The following is a 14,824-nucleotide window of genomic DNA, read 5'->3' on the forward strand; positions in this document are numbered from 1 at the left end:
CGCTCCCCACATCACCACAGTGCGGGGACGAGCTCTCACCGATCGGGTGGTGGCCTTTGCCCCAGTCGCTACACTCCGCGGCGTGGCGACCCGATGTAATAAGCCTACCGTTCGCGGCGACCTAAAGACAATGCCGCCCGATGGGGCCTTGACCCTCCTAGAACGCTTATGACTCTTCATCTCTACAACATCAGCTTTCCTCTTCCCGCGATCACCATGCACGTGCGGTTGAAACTCCATCTCTTCCATTATCAGCGGAGAAGTTTCCCTCATCGCTCCTTCCCCTCGCATCTGGGACGACATCTACGCCATGATAACAACCTAGAGCACAAAGCGTATTGTCACCACGAGCTATAGTTTTTACCCTCACCTTTTATCAACAAGAGAATCCTCACGTAAGAGAATAAACGTGCACGGATAAGCGGCAATGGAGGGAGAGGCACAACAAATGAAAGCAGAGCAAGTAGGCGACCAAGCTTTGGGAAGAAGGCAAGCAAATACTTGTCTTGTCCGTGATAAGCGCTTTTATTCAAAAGAAAACGTCTTTTCCTAAAGCCTCTTAATTACCTTGAGGCGCCAAACGCCATCTGCCGCCATCATTACGTTCCTTGAACGCCATTATCCCTCCACGCGGTCGCACGCGCGAGGGAACACTTCTGTTAGTGGCGAATCGAACACGGCGTTTCGACTTGCATCCGCAGAGTGAAGCCAACGATCCGATCCCCGTTCCCCACGTTATTTACGCCATGCAAACATCTCACCAGGCGTCGAAAGTTGTCATTACAACATACCTACCATTCTTCGCCACATGCACCGTCACCACACACAATTATAGTTGAGCAAGCAATAATAAAGCAATAAGCAACAATCATGGCATAATGCACAAGCACCGATCTATATTAGCAAGATAGCAAAATAATACGTTAACCGGTTTCGAGATTACTCAGAAATCCAACCCGGCTAAATAACCTTCGTTACCACTGAAAATACCCCCGCATTTAACGGAGCACCGTGTCGTTTCTTCGTGCCAAGCATACAGGTAACAAAGACGAATCGCCCGGGTTACCCGAAACCCGGCTCTTGTATCCGCGGCTTATAAGGCGCCGACAAAGACTAAAAAGCAAAATTACAAATCGCCATCTCGGGCTCCATAATTAGTTCTCTCCGGGTTGAAGGCGATTCATCAATCTCATCCGCATCCGTGCCCACTATCCGCGGATACTCCATCCAGCTCTAAACTCATCAATGCATCGCCGCGGTAGCATCGGTTCGCGATATCCGCGATCGCGGGCAAAACCTCTGAAGTAACAGGGAGCACTATTAATTCCTCCCGGCACCCGTTCTACCGAGGTAAGGCGTGCGGCGTGCATGATCTCGTCTTCAAAGCGTTGTAGTCGGCCTCGGTTCCACGAAATCTGCATCCAGAACATCATAGGCTTTGGTAGCGTCCTGAGCAACCTTCTTGCAGTGTAAGGCATAATCGTTCAACCTACCAATCTCCACAGTCGCTGCCAGGACGTTCTCTTCCAGCTCCACAGTAGTTTTGCCTCGGCTCTTCAAATTTCATGTCCTTCAACATCTTGGCGGACTTCGGCTCTTGATGAGTTTTCTTCAGACCTTCCAGTTCCTCGCGTTCCATCTTCGAGGCCTCCTGGACGTTCTTCAGCTCATCAGACAGCTTCACCACCGTCTCTCTATCTGCCTCCGCGAACTGCGCAATCTCCTTCAATTTTTGAAACCCACTTACCAGCTGCAAATACATACGTATGGTTAATAGCCACAACACAATAGCATCTATACGGAGACAGTTACATCAAACAAAGATAGACACGCATACCAAACATTGGGCAATTTCCATTCGCCTCAGATTATCGGCCAGCCCTTTATCATCCAGCTCCCTACGATTGCCATCCAGAGCTATCTGTTCTAGTAGGCAACCCGATATCTTACTTGATCTGAAGCTACAGTCACTTCGCTTCACAGTTCGTTGCACCCCATTCTCATCCAGGAACACGAACTGCCCCTCTAAGTCGTCACTCACCATAACAGCTTTTCCACTTGCCTTACGTGGAGCTTTCGCCTTCGCTGGTGGACTGGATTCACGCCTTCGTCGGGGCGCACTAGACCCGGCCCCGAAAGTGGCCAAGTCCATGACCTGCCAGTCGCGGCTCTCCACTCCGGCGAAAACCATAGCCCGAGTTGGGCCACCATCAGAACCGCCCACGGCGCTAGAGCTCTCTCCAAGAGCGTGCCGCGCTACTTTCGTAGTTCGGGCAGCGTCTTGCTCCGAGGCGTCGCGCGGCCTCTTCTCCGACCTGCTCCTCGCTCGAGGATTGAAAGCCACCGTTTCCAACTCCACAGGGGTATCGATCGAACCTCCTTCAGGGCGGAAGCTCGATCCTCCCGCTCCGGAGGGACCACCTCTAGCAGGTCGCCTCGCACCGCCATGCGCCCGATGCCTCTCTTCTCGCGTTACTAAGTCACTCGTTCGCGCCTCCATCAGCTCTTCCCTTATTTGACCTCGAGCTCGGTCTTTTTGCGCCTTCCTTTTTTCCCGGATCGCAGGCCCACCCTTTTCCACAAAAAAGTGCGCAACTTCAGGCAGCTTCGCTTGCTTTTCTTCACGAGTCAACCGCGCGAACCTCTCTATTTCCCCACGATCAGTTCGCTTCTTCACAGAAAACTCTGCGGACAAAGTAAAACAAGGTCCTGTTAGAGTAACTATCAAACGTTCTGACAAGAAACAACAGATAAATGTCCTACCCACCGGATATGTTACAAATCCTAGTTTGCAGTATACACCCTTTCACACAGTAGTTGCCAACTAGCAACAACGGCCTCTTAGTCCAGGCCTCATTGCTTACTCCATCGATCACAGCAGAACGCGTCGTCATGGTCTGCAAGCTAAAGTTCATGTTCCCCGATCGCCGTACCACATAGTGTTCCACTATGTCAGATACCCTTATGTCATATTCCCCACTCGCATTCAGCAGGTCGAACACCTTAAATAATCGCCAGGTGTTACCTACGAACTGACAGGGAGACTTCCAACAAAGCGCCAAGAAGTCGCATACCAGTTTCGAGAACGGTATATGCATATGCGCTCTCAGCTGGCCCTCACAGATTATTATTCCACCATTCGGCGGGTTGTACCCCTCACTACGAACATTTTCACTCAATCGTGGTTCGTATATTTCCAAGTCAGGGACATTAATATCATATGCTGCCCTCAGTTCGGGGAACGAGTTAGCAGCACGACGGTTTACACTTCTAAGGGGCACATCGCTTGATGACGACATATCCCCTCGACCTGACGTACTGGCCACGTCACCTCCTGACCTAGATCGGGCATTACCCTCACCTATCCTATCCTCTTCTTCCAAATCAACCTCTACACCAACACTCACTGCTTCTTCATCCTCGTACTCTCCACAACTCAAGGATATCTCTCGGACCTCCTCCGATCGAGTGTCATCAGAGTCAGACATTATGGCAAGTTTTTCTTTTTTCTACCAATTACTCAAGCTGAAACCCTATACCTTTATGGTGACCTACCTATTTAGCAAAACGCACTGACAGGGAGGAAAGCAAATTGAAAATGGAAAGATAATAGCAGCAGAAGCACTCACCTGAGGAACCCTAGCTTGCGTTTTTGTGGAAGAAGAAAACACGCAATGCCTTTTCAATGTCCCAAATTCGATTTTGTATAAACCGCTGCTCAGCTTACCAAAAAGTTATGATTACAGCCTAGGCTATAGCCCACACACACGTGTTCCAAGGTAATGCTTTTCTTTTCAGCGATTTCGAATAATGCGGCGACACGTTTCTCTCTCAACTACTACGATTCTATCACGTGCATGCTACGACATAACTTCCCTTTCCCGCCAAAGCATCAGCATGCGTGAATTCGAAAGTCATGTCGTCCTAGTCGAGTCGTCCACCCGCTTCACGCTCCGTTCCACACATTCTTTCTCAAAGATAATGTTTCCTATGACATAAACACTATACCGAGAGGGGGCTGTGGTAGGGGCGATATCTTATTATGCACACGCGTAAAGTGAAGCGAACTTCGGGGCGCCGACCCCTCGAGACCGAAATGGAGCAGCTCCCTCGAAAACACCCGATGCAAATGACCTCCAAGAGCGACCTCCACGAAAGGAGGACGGTTATGTCGAGATTTGAGCACATGGCGAACGCCTCGTGTAATCATAACCATCGGGGTAATCACTCCGACCTCCAAGAGCGACCTCCACGAAAAGGAGGGACGGTTATTTCAAGATGAAAGCACATGGCGAGCGCCGTGTAATGATAACCATCGGGGTAATCATTACCCATCCCCGAAAATAGGGATAACCTCATCGAGACCCAATGAGTGCATGACTTATAATATAACCAAATTTCGACACTCATTCACGATCTCGACCTTACACGTGTATCATAAACACACGTGTCTTCTAGATTGATCCTTCTCTAAGCCTATAAATACCACCTGATTGAACTACGTCGGGCCTGATTCCTCTCTCCCACAAAAGAAAGAAAAGGAGAAAAACTAAGAAGAGGATACGTAGGTAGTTCGCTCAGAAGCGAACTCGGTCCCAACAAGAAATCCAAAACACCCCTTTACAGATAGGTACCAATGCAATTGTTTGAAATGATTTCATTAACATATTAATTAATGCACTGAAGCAAATATTCCTCTAATATAACGAAAAAATGTTAAATGTGCTGAAAAAATAACTAAGTGCTGAAAAAATGAAGTCAAAACTTCAGTACATAACTAACATTTTGATCTCGAAGCATTCAAGATATTCAAAAAAAATATACACGTTGAAAAGCAAAAGACAATTTGTAATTGTTAATCTAGTCACATATTTTGACAATTGTTAACAACAATAACTTGAGTGTCTTGTCTATAACATCGAGACATTTAGGAAAGTACTTTAAAACCTGATTTCATTTTATCCAACTGTCCCTCTCAGCATAGACCGTCTGCAAGTGTAAAAGAGGTCCTCTAGCCAGGAAAATAACCTTGCATAATAGAATCCTATAACGCCTTACATGCCCTATTAACATTGTCATATCCCAAAACGTGTTAATAAGATAGTTCTAAGCCAAGCTATTCAGAGATAACTTTCGACTCGACCTTCAAGATAATCTTGGTCAAGCAACATAAACCATTCCAACCTTGCAGAAGATGTACACGGCAACACTCATAGTGACCGGCATTATCAATAGAAAATTTTCACACTATACCATGTTAAGTAGAAAAAACAGCATATCACATATTGAATATAATATTTAAAATTATTTTATTTTGAGAATTGAGAAGTCCTCAAATCATTTATAGAGTCAAAAGAACTTGAGACAGTACACTCCTAAGTTAACATACCCTGCGAACAATATAAGAATCAACATAGGCATGATAAATTCAATTAAGTGCTCCTCCTTGAAGTGAATATGTCTGTCAAAGAAAGCAATGTCAAAACACCATAAATGAATACCATTTTCTGAAGGGAAACATGAAGCAGCACTTTGGAATGAATTTTGATTCACCTGAAGTACCTAAAGTTGGTCTGTTAAATGTTGTCTCCCTTCAAGTCATCCCATTCCATATTTCTCTTAAAATGGGCGATCAATAATGCAAACAATATGGAAGGACACGAACTTAATTAAGAAACATTCATACAATTCAGTGTAGAAGTTCGCTAAACAGAACCAAAGATAACAATAGAAAAGATAATAATTATACTCTGGTGTCATTGTTGTTTGTTATTCACATGTCATATAGGTGCCCATCTCTCTTATCAACATCCGTGAAAACAAATGCATAGGCACTTCTCCAAAGCTTTTCTAATATTCTTAACCAGTAATATGATTTCAATATAAATCAGCTTGCTAACAAATAACTTAAATTCAAATTCCATGCCCATACAATTTCACGAAAAAAAAAATCCATGCCCAACTTTATTGGAATGTGAAAACAACACAATACCCTCACTCAAAAAGATAACAACATTGCTCAAACTTTAAGAGTCGTTGTGATGAAAATAATGCTCGATGTATATTTCACATGAACAAAAGTTAATTTTATTACTCAACATGAGGTCAGGCCCTTACTTAAATCATGAAGATGTATACTGCTTGCGCTTTATATAATTTTTATAAAACAGACTTTTTTCGTGCAATGAACAACTTGAGGTATCAGTTGAAATAATCTCGCACCACCAGAGAAATAATTTGGACAAATAAATTCACTTCCAAGATATATATATACCCACACGAACATATATTGAATACTAATAAAGCAAAAACCTAAGTTCAGTGTGGAAACAAAAAACTCTCTCTCAGAGCATTTCTTCTACAAATGTGGCGAAAAAGAAAATAAAAAGAAGCTATGAGGATCAACATCTTTTATGCATAGATGGACAAACAAATTTTCTCCACACCATTATAGAGTTCCATCGACAAACACAGGTACGCAAGCATCTAGAAAGTCTAAAGTCCTGATGTATAGGCCGGGGCAGACCCTATGAAGCATGGACAAACCTTGTTGTACACATGATTTGAGCTCTGTTAATAATAAATATGCTTAAATAGTTTAAGTATATGAAAGCTAAGCCAGATACAAATGGCATAAAGATTAAAGCATGTATATGGCAATGTCAACTCATTTTCAGAAGAAGCATCACAATCGACTAACAACTTGTATTTAAGTGAATTTCAGTCATTTTGCATTTGCAGAATACACGGTGAGCTATAGGTTGCAGACTTAACACGAACATGATGCAATCATTTAAAAGAACATATAGGCATAAAAATCAAATAACTTCACACAGAGTTTCAGAATGTGTTTCTACCATACACAACCTCTGACTCTAGATGATGAAAACTTAACTTTACAATGAAAGACAACGGACGTAAAATGAAAGATGCGAGATGATGCACAATCACAGAAAATAAGCAACAAATCTCAAACCGAATTGAATTTTTAATTAAGGTTTAAAATAAGTGCTCCTAAACCCGGATAACACGATTCCCAGTTCTTGTGCTAAAAACACCGTCACTCGATCCACGTGTCAAACGAGCTTTCCTAGTGAGGCGGGCTAAAACTTGTCCTAATGCAATATGCCTAAGGCTGGTCAAAGGTGACTTAACCAATCCTAAATGCAAGAAAAAAATACGAAAATAGACAAACACACAAGTTCAACCCCACAAAGTTAAAAGCGTACCTCCGGCGTGAGCCTTCAAGGGCCACTTGTGACGCCAGGTGACGACAAGCAAGCTCCTTTGATTCTTTTCTATTAAACTTCGAACTTGTATGCTCTAATAATATATATATATATATATATATATATATATATATATATATATATTTTTATATATATATATATATATATTTTTAAACCTGTAAAAATCAAAAGCAAACACTTAGACTACAGAATAAAACTAAACTACGACTAAACCTAAACTATGAATTACGTTAAGTAAGACCTTAAAGCTCGATTGCACCACTGCAATCCCCGACAGCGGTGCCAAAAACTTGATAGGAAATTAGTCGGCCTAAATTAAATAGACTAATCTAACCCTAGTTAAACCGCAAGCGCACAGCTATCGTTGAAAATAGTTGCGACGGCAAACAGGTCGATCCCACAGGGAATGCTACTTAGGACAAACGAGTATTAAAATTATACTTAACTAATTCAGACAATATTCTTTTTATGAAAAATTAAATTAACTACTCACTAAACTATTTTAACTACAAAAATTATAAACTAAATAATTGGGTTTTATCAAATGGAGAGAATTCTAGGACTGTTGAATCCACCTTAGACTTCTGTTTATATTTCTAGGAGTAATTTTAATATTCCATATTTAATACGAGTAGCACGAGGGAAAGGTAACCCTTGCTTTCTCGAAAATATGATCGTGACAATTTTTAACTAAACATGTATCTTCTAAAGTTTCGGCACTACAAATCAAACTTAAAAGATTACTCGTCTTTTTACAGCACGAATAATATCTAAATTTGACGTCAACAGTTAAAACAAGCTTAACTAATAGCAACGAATATTGAACTATAAAGCATGCGTGACATATTATATGAAAGATATAAGCTAGCTATCAATACATGAAACTAGAAGAATATAGCAATTTGAACTAACTGGAAATCATCAAAATTAATCCCAACAAACACAACATTAGCCTAAGATTTCATCTGCCTAGACTTGGAGTTTAGCTATACATAACAATGAACGGAAAAATGAAATCAAAAGAAGAATTAATCATTGCAAAAACCGTAGTCTCGCGTTGAAGTCTTCTCCTCTAATTCGTTCTGTCCCCAAGCTTTAATCCGCGTACTAATTCGAGCTCCACTTTTCTGTCTCTCCCTATTCTCTGTCTTCTGTTCCCCCCCCCCCCCCCTTAAATTTGGTTTTTCTCTTCTATATATAATGGATTAACATCGAGAGTTTGATTTGGAATGGAATTCGAAGTTTCTATAATCCGGTAGCGAGAGTTTCGAATTGGATCAGTTTGATTGGAACAAGGAATTTCGGTCTTTGGTTCTCTTTTTTGGTTCCTGTTCAGGTAAGTAGTGTTTTAAATAGAACTAAAAAGGTTTTTGCGAGCAATTCGGTAATTGGGCGATTTGATCGGAAATAGCGAAGTCGGTCTTTAATTACTGTTAGTTCTCTTTTGACTTGTGTGAAATAGAGAATAACAAATGGCTTTGATTCGGTAGTAGGAGTAGGTGGAGTATTTGTTTTGGTTCTGGAAGTTTCGATTTAGTCGCGGGAACTAGAGGAGATTTTTGGTTCTGTTTGTGCGAAATGAATTTGGAGAAGAAAACTATTTTGATACAATGGTCCGGTAGCTAGGTACTAATGTGGGCTTTGATGTTTGGTTATGGGCTTTAGTTTTAGTTGGGTAATTCTTGGTCCACCCCATTGCTGGTCATGTGACTACTTAAGCTCATGGGCCATAACTAATTTCGACCCATAATTTAAACAAACAGATCCACGCCTTTGCTCATATATATGTTTAACCATCTAGTCAAGAGATCCTTGGCTCATGCAGAAAACAAGCTTCCACCCTTTGCTGGCTCCACTTAAGTTTCGTCTTTATGTGCCTTGTATTCATAGCTATAGCCTTGTTTCTCTATTACTGATCATCAGGCGCTGAGGTAGTAAAGTACCGAGTCCAAATTCTCATCAGCAGATAACAAGGCCAAATCTAATGCACGCAAACAATATCTTGACCAACCTGGAATACCTCCACTGAACTAGATCAACATACACGTACTAATATCTTCGAATCTCGACAGTTTCAACACTTTTAATCAAATTAACTCCGATCCTGCAAAATCACTAAAAACACACTAACTAAATCAAACAAATAAAATAAACGGACTAACTAATATAAAATTGAGCTTAAATATATAACATTTATGCGCTTTATCAAGAGGTACATACCATCGAACTATGGGGTAGTAGTCTGTGAGGGGCAGTTGAGGGCTGGTATGAGGATACCATTCTCGAAGTTGACTTGTGAGTTTTTGAACTTTTGTGAGAAAGCGCCTTGCCAGTTTATGGGTAATACCTAGCAGCTGCTTAGGGTGTTCGACCTGCTGAATGCGAGTGGTGAATATCGCATAGGGGTCGTTGATATTATTGAGCATTTCTTTGTAAATCGATCTCACGCTCATAACTTTAGCTTGCAAACTGTGACGAAAAAATCTAGCATGCTGGACGGTGTGAACAATGAGCCTTAGGAGAGAAGGCCGTTGTTGTTAGTTGAGAATTACTGTGCCAGAAGATTTGGTGTACACACTAGGGTAAGCAACTTTGCGGGTTGGTACTAGTGTATTGTCTCATTGTTGTGATGTTCTGATTATTGATTTTGCATCTGACATGCTTCTATGTTGGTTTTGCAGAGGTCATTATCAAAAAGTGAACCGAACGTGGGGTGATAGAGAAATTTGCAAAGCTAACTCGAACTCAGAAATGGGAGAAACTGCCCAAAGTAGCGAACTACTTTGTGGAAAGAGGAGGTCACGTGATTAGGGAGAAAAGGAAGAATCAAAAGAAAAGGGCTCGGGGCCTAGTTATCTGTGAAGCTTCCAGTGAATCAGTGATGGAGAGGAGCAATAATGAGCTGGTGACTAGGGAGGAAAGAAACCGAACTCTTCCTAGTCAGGGGCGATCCACGGGAGGTGCTGGGGCCTCGGGAGCTGGTGGGTCGAGTAGGCGACCTGAAGGGGGAAGGGGGTCCGGTAGCGCTCCTTTTGACTTGGAGGAGATCGACTTCACGCCTCATAAGCGAAGCATCTCGGTGAAGAGGAAGGTTGATGCAGCTGAGCAGAGAGCTGCCAAGGTTGCCAGGGCGACGAAACTTGTTATTGGGGGCCGCTCCGGTGCTGGAGGTGCGACTAGTGGTGAATGAGTTGGGGGTAAAACTCGTAGTTCTAGGTAGAGGGATGCACCCGACCTGAGTATCTTGGATCTGGAAACTTTTAGGGTCGGGCAGAGCCAGCCACCAACGCCTTGAGACTGCAGCTCGACAGTTAGGGTGAGGGTCCCGAGTAAGATGAGTGGGAAGTCTGTCGCAGGGGAGGACGGCTTGGATTGCCAGGTGGTGTATGTGGACGACCAGGGGTGCAGCAAACGGTGAAGCAAACTGATGTTAGCTACAAGTCGAGTAAGATTGTGGCATGTATGATTGATCATATGGCTCTGGATGGCAATTGCAAGGAGTTGGATTCCAAGGACCTTGCTAAAAATCTGAAGCAAATGGATCTTGCTCACTGTTTGGTAAGTGACACTCCACAGGGCTTACTTGTTAGTTCGTTACGTTCACTTCGGAGACTGACTGTTGTTATACTTTTCCTTGTGTAGCTTGTGAGCGGATACCAGAAGTTGAAAGAGATCGCTCAGATTGCTGAATCAAAAAAGGAGTCCATAACAAAGCTGAAGGAGGATTTGAGGAATGCCCAGGACGTTCACTCTATTGACCTCAATGAGCTCAAGGAACTGAAGATACAACACCAGAACGTGTGCTTGGAGAAGATCATGATGAGCAACGACCTTAAAGGGGCGAAGCTGGAGCTTAGCGCGGCGAGGGTGGAGCTTGACAGGGTGACTGGCTATGTCAGCATTGTAAGTGATAGGGTTATATACTAAAAGCATTACTTTTGTATTAACTTTAATTTTTTATATTTTGAATGAGAATCATATGGGCAAATGTTATGCATATTAGTTATATGCATGTGTCTAATACTTTATGTTATAGATGATATAGTGTGGACACATAGAAGATCATATCATCAGTACCTTATAAAGTATAAGTAATCGTTCACAACCTAGATGGATTTGGACAAACCATTGGTATGGTTGTAGTATAATCTGGTATTAGTCTATCTTGACTATAGGATTACACTAGTACACTTTGTGTGTATTGAATAGGACTAAGTGAGGTTGTTTCTCTTTATACTGACTATATAAGAGAACAAACGCTTTTGTTATTATGGATGTTTGTCCTCTTAATCCAGATATAATAACGGGCACTTATGTGTATTGTACATTGCTTTAAATCATCAATGAGTGAAATTCATTTGTGAAACAAATAACTCGATGGATTGGATAATGACATTATATATAAGGTGTGCTATTGATTATAGAAAGAATCTGTGACCCGCAAGAAGTCGGGTTGATGATGTCCCCTTGAGGAGCTCAAAAAAATTGTCATGTAAACCCTGCAGGTGGATTTATTCCGACATAACAATGAGGTTGAGTGGTACTACTCAAGGACATAAGAAGTTGATTAATGTAGTTATCAGTAACTTGACTTAATCAACGGACATTCGCATCTTAAACACGGGGAGATCAACGAGCATATAATATGGAGCCCATAAACGCTGACACGTAATTTGGGATTAGGGCGGTAGTGCAACAATAGTCTTTAGTGGAATAAGTCATTTGTTGACGGACTTGGGTCGTGTGTTCTGGGCGAACATGGGAAGCCCAAGCCCGTCAGGAGGCCCAACCCTAATTTCTCCTCATGGTCCCTGTTGTAGCCTATAAATAGAATCCCTTCTCTCCTGGCCGAAATTTACTATTCATCTTGATTGAAAAGAGAGGCAAGGAAAGATAGATCCAAAATTGGATCTAGCTTTGTGAGAAAGAAGGGGGTTGTTAGATCCTTGCCCACACAATGTCCAATCTATTGAAAATAATACAACAGAAGATCAAGGGGTTGATTGTTGATTTGATTTCATAGCTATTGGATTCTCAGAGATATCAAGAAGATGATCTAAAAAGTATGTTTTCTATCCAAAATTGTGAGACCATTAATTCCGCTGCGCGTGGTTTTCACAGTTTGTAGAAATATTCATTCTGAAATAACGGTTCCTATAGTAAGGACGTCGCCCAGAAGGCTACTGAGGCTTACAAAGTTCTGGATGCTGACTATCTTGAGCTGGAAGCAGAATACAAGGCTTCAAAGGAGGAGCATGAACGCGAAGCTTCTAGTGCACCAGTGTTACACGTATTGGAAAATGCATGTGATGCTCATGTCTTAGCTGCAACTGCTCTGGAGGTCATTGAGCCTCATAGCGAGGAGGTCGCTCCTGGTGGGTCCTTGGAAGTGAATGTTACTGGTGCGTCAACTGTTGTCAGTGATGGGAACACAGCGGGAGGCGACCTGGAGCCATTGTCTACTGAGAATTTGGCTGTTGTTTCTTGAATTGGAGAGTTATAATTGTTTTTGCTTGTGCTGATCTTGTAAGTTACGATACATTAGAGTTGGTTTCCTGGGGAAACCTATGCAGCTTGCTTTAGATATTGGTTTGTCTTTGTTGTACCTTGAATGCTGGCTAACCGAGTTGGGTTTTCTGGGATGTCCCAGCAGCTCGGTTAGTAGACGAACTAGTGCCTGAGTTTGTTCAGCCAGTTCGTTATGTTGCCTTTATGAAATGCATGCTTCTTCTTTCTGGCTTATTTCTGTGATGTTCTGAATGCTCTTTTCGTGATGTTGTTGTACCTGCTTAGCTTTGTAGGCTTCCCCTAGTAAGAGTTGGTGAGGCTAAGTAGCTTGTGATCCTGACTGAGTGTCCTGCTCTTTAATCGGTCCTAGCGTTGTAGGTCTGAATAGTGAAAGGTGCTAAGGCTATGTAACCTAAGAGGTCGGGTGAACGTCTTGCTTGTAGGAAGCGCTTTCCATGTCGGAGCATTCTGGTGAGAGAGGACCTTAGCACGCGCATGGCACGTGTGGGGATACAAACAGTTGGATAGCCAAAAATAGTAATCGCCCGATTTTGTGGAATTTGAAGAGGCGGTGAGCCATGTGACGCGTCATTTAGAGTTTCGAAGCATTGATGGTGTGTCTTGGGAAGGGGCACATTTGAACATAAACTGAACTGTTGTAAGAAGTTTAGGGGTATTTGCTCTGCATCTTCTTCAAGTTGTTCTCCAAGGTTCTTGTCCAAGCTCTTTGATCGTTCTAGGTCGGTTTCTCTAATTGCTTTTCTTTCCTTTTTAATAAGAGGGGTTTGCCTTCTTGTTGACTTGTTGAACGTTGGTTTGTCTTTAAAGTGCACGATGGGCAGGCGACGTAAAAATGCTCATGGCAATGGAGGGGCGAGGGAGGCCTCCCCCCTTATGATGGATGAGATTGAATTTGTGCCTCGTTGTCGGTGTTATCATGGTAAGTGGAAGGCGGTTGTTTCTGGCTCGAGGAGTACCAAACGGTCCAAAGTGGAGGGTCGCTTTACTTCTGGTTCGCGCAAGCGAACTGGAGGTGTAGTGTTTAGGTCCCCTAGTCATAAGGGTGGGAGCGATCTGAACACGAAGGACCGTAGCATAATGGGCAAGGGAAAAGGTGTTTCTGGTGAGAGCTCTGTGATTGGGTCCTTGGGGAAACATGTTAACGACTTGGGAAGGTGGTTATTCTATATTGGGAAAACGGGAAGAAGCGTATGGTGAAACGTTCTGATTGTAGTTTCCACTCGACACCCATAGCGACTTGTCTTCTGGAGGGGATTGTTTTGGATGGTGACAAGGAAAAGCTTGGAGATGAAGACTTGGGGAAGACTTTGGAGACCATGGACATGGCGTGTTGCTTGGTAAGCTCTGCACCTTGTTTGGTTTCTTGTTGTTTTATTGGCGGACGTAACATTGATGTTCTGTTTGCAGTTCCTTGCTGGGTATGACAAGTTCCAATGTGTTGATAATGTCGAAAGTAATGTGGGCACAGCCAAGGAAGAGCTAGTGAGCATGCAGGCCGCGTGGGAGGTTGATAAGAAGAAATTGATTGCTTTGCTGAAAAAACATCAGGACGCTGTAGATGAGAAGTCGCTGCTGGTCAACTTGATGATTGATTTGCGGGAGAAGCTTGTTGTAGTGACTAAGTAAGCTAAACATTGCTAGTCAGTTGCACGAAAGGCTCATGGGGTGTATGACCGAGTGTGTGGAGATTATGCAATGCTGGAGGAGATGTACTTTGAGTTGAAAGAAGAGCGCGATCGTGGGGCTATGGGTACAAATGTGCTTGTCATGCAAGGAGATGTGAGTAACGTTCCATCGGCCAGTGCTGCTCCTGCGGAGCAAGCTGATGCGCCTGTTGACGATAAGCACATTACTCCTGATGCTTGAGCCTTGTTTCTATATGTCTTCTTCCTTGGTACAAGTTGTGCGGTTATGTTTGAATTATCGTTCCTGGTTTCAGCTTTTAATTGATTGTATAACAATAGAACTGGTGTCCTGGGCTTGCCTGGGCAGTTTGTCTTTCTTTATAGTTGCAAAGATACAAAACGAACTGGTTTCCACGTAGG

The sequence above is a fragment of the Coptis chinensis genome, chromosome 5, assembly GCF_015680905.1.
Source record: "Coptis chinensis isolate HL-2020 chromosome 5, ASM1568090v1, whole genome shotgun sequence".
NCBI classification, from domain to species: Eukaryota; Viridiplantae; Streptophyta; class Magnoliopsida; order Ranunculales; family Ranunculaceae; genus Coptis; species Coptis chinensis.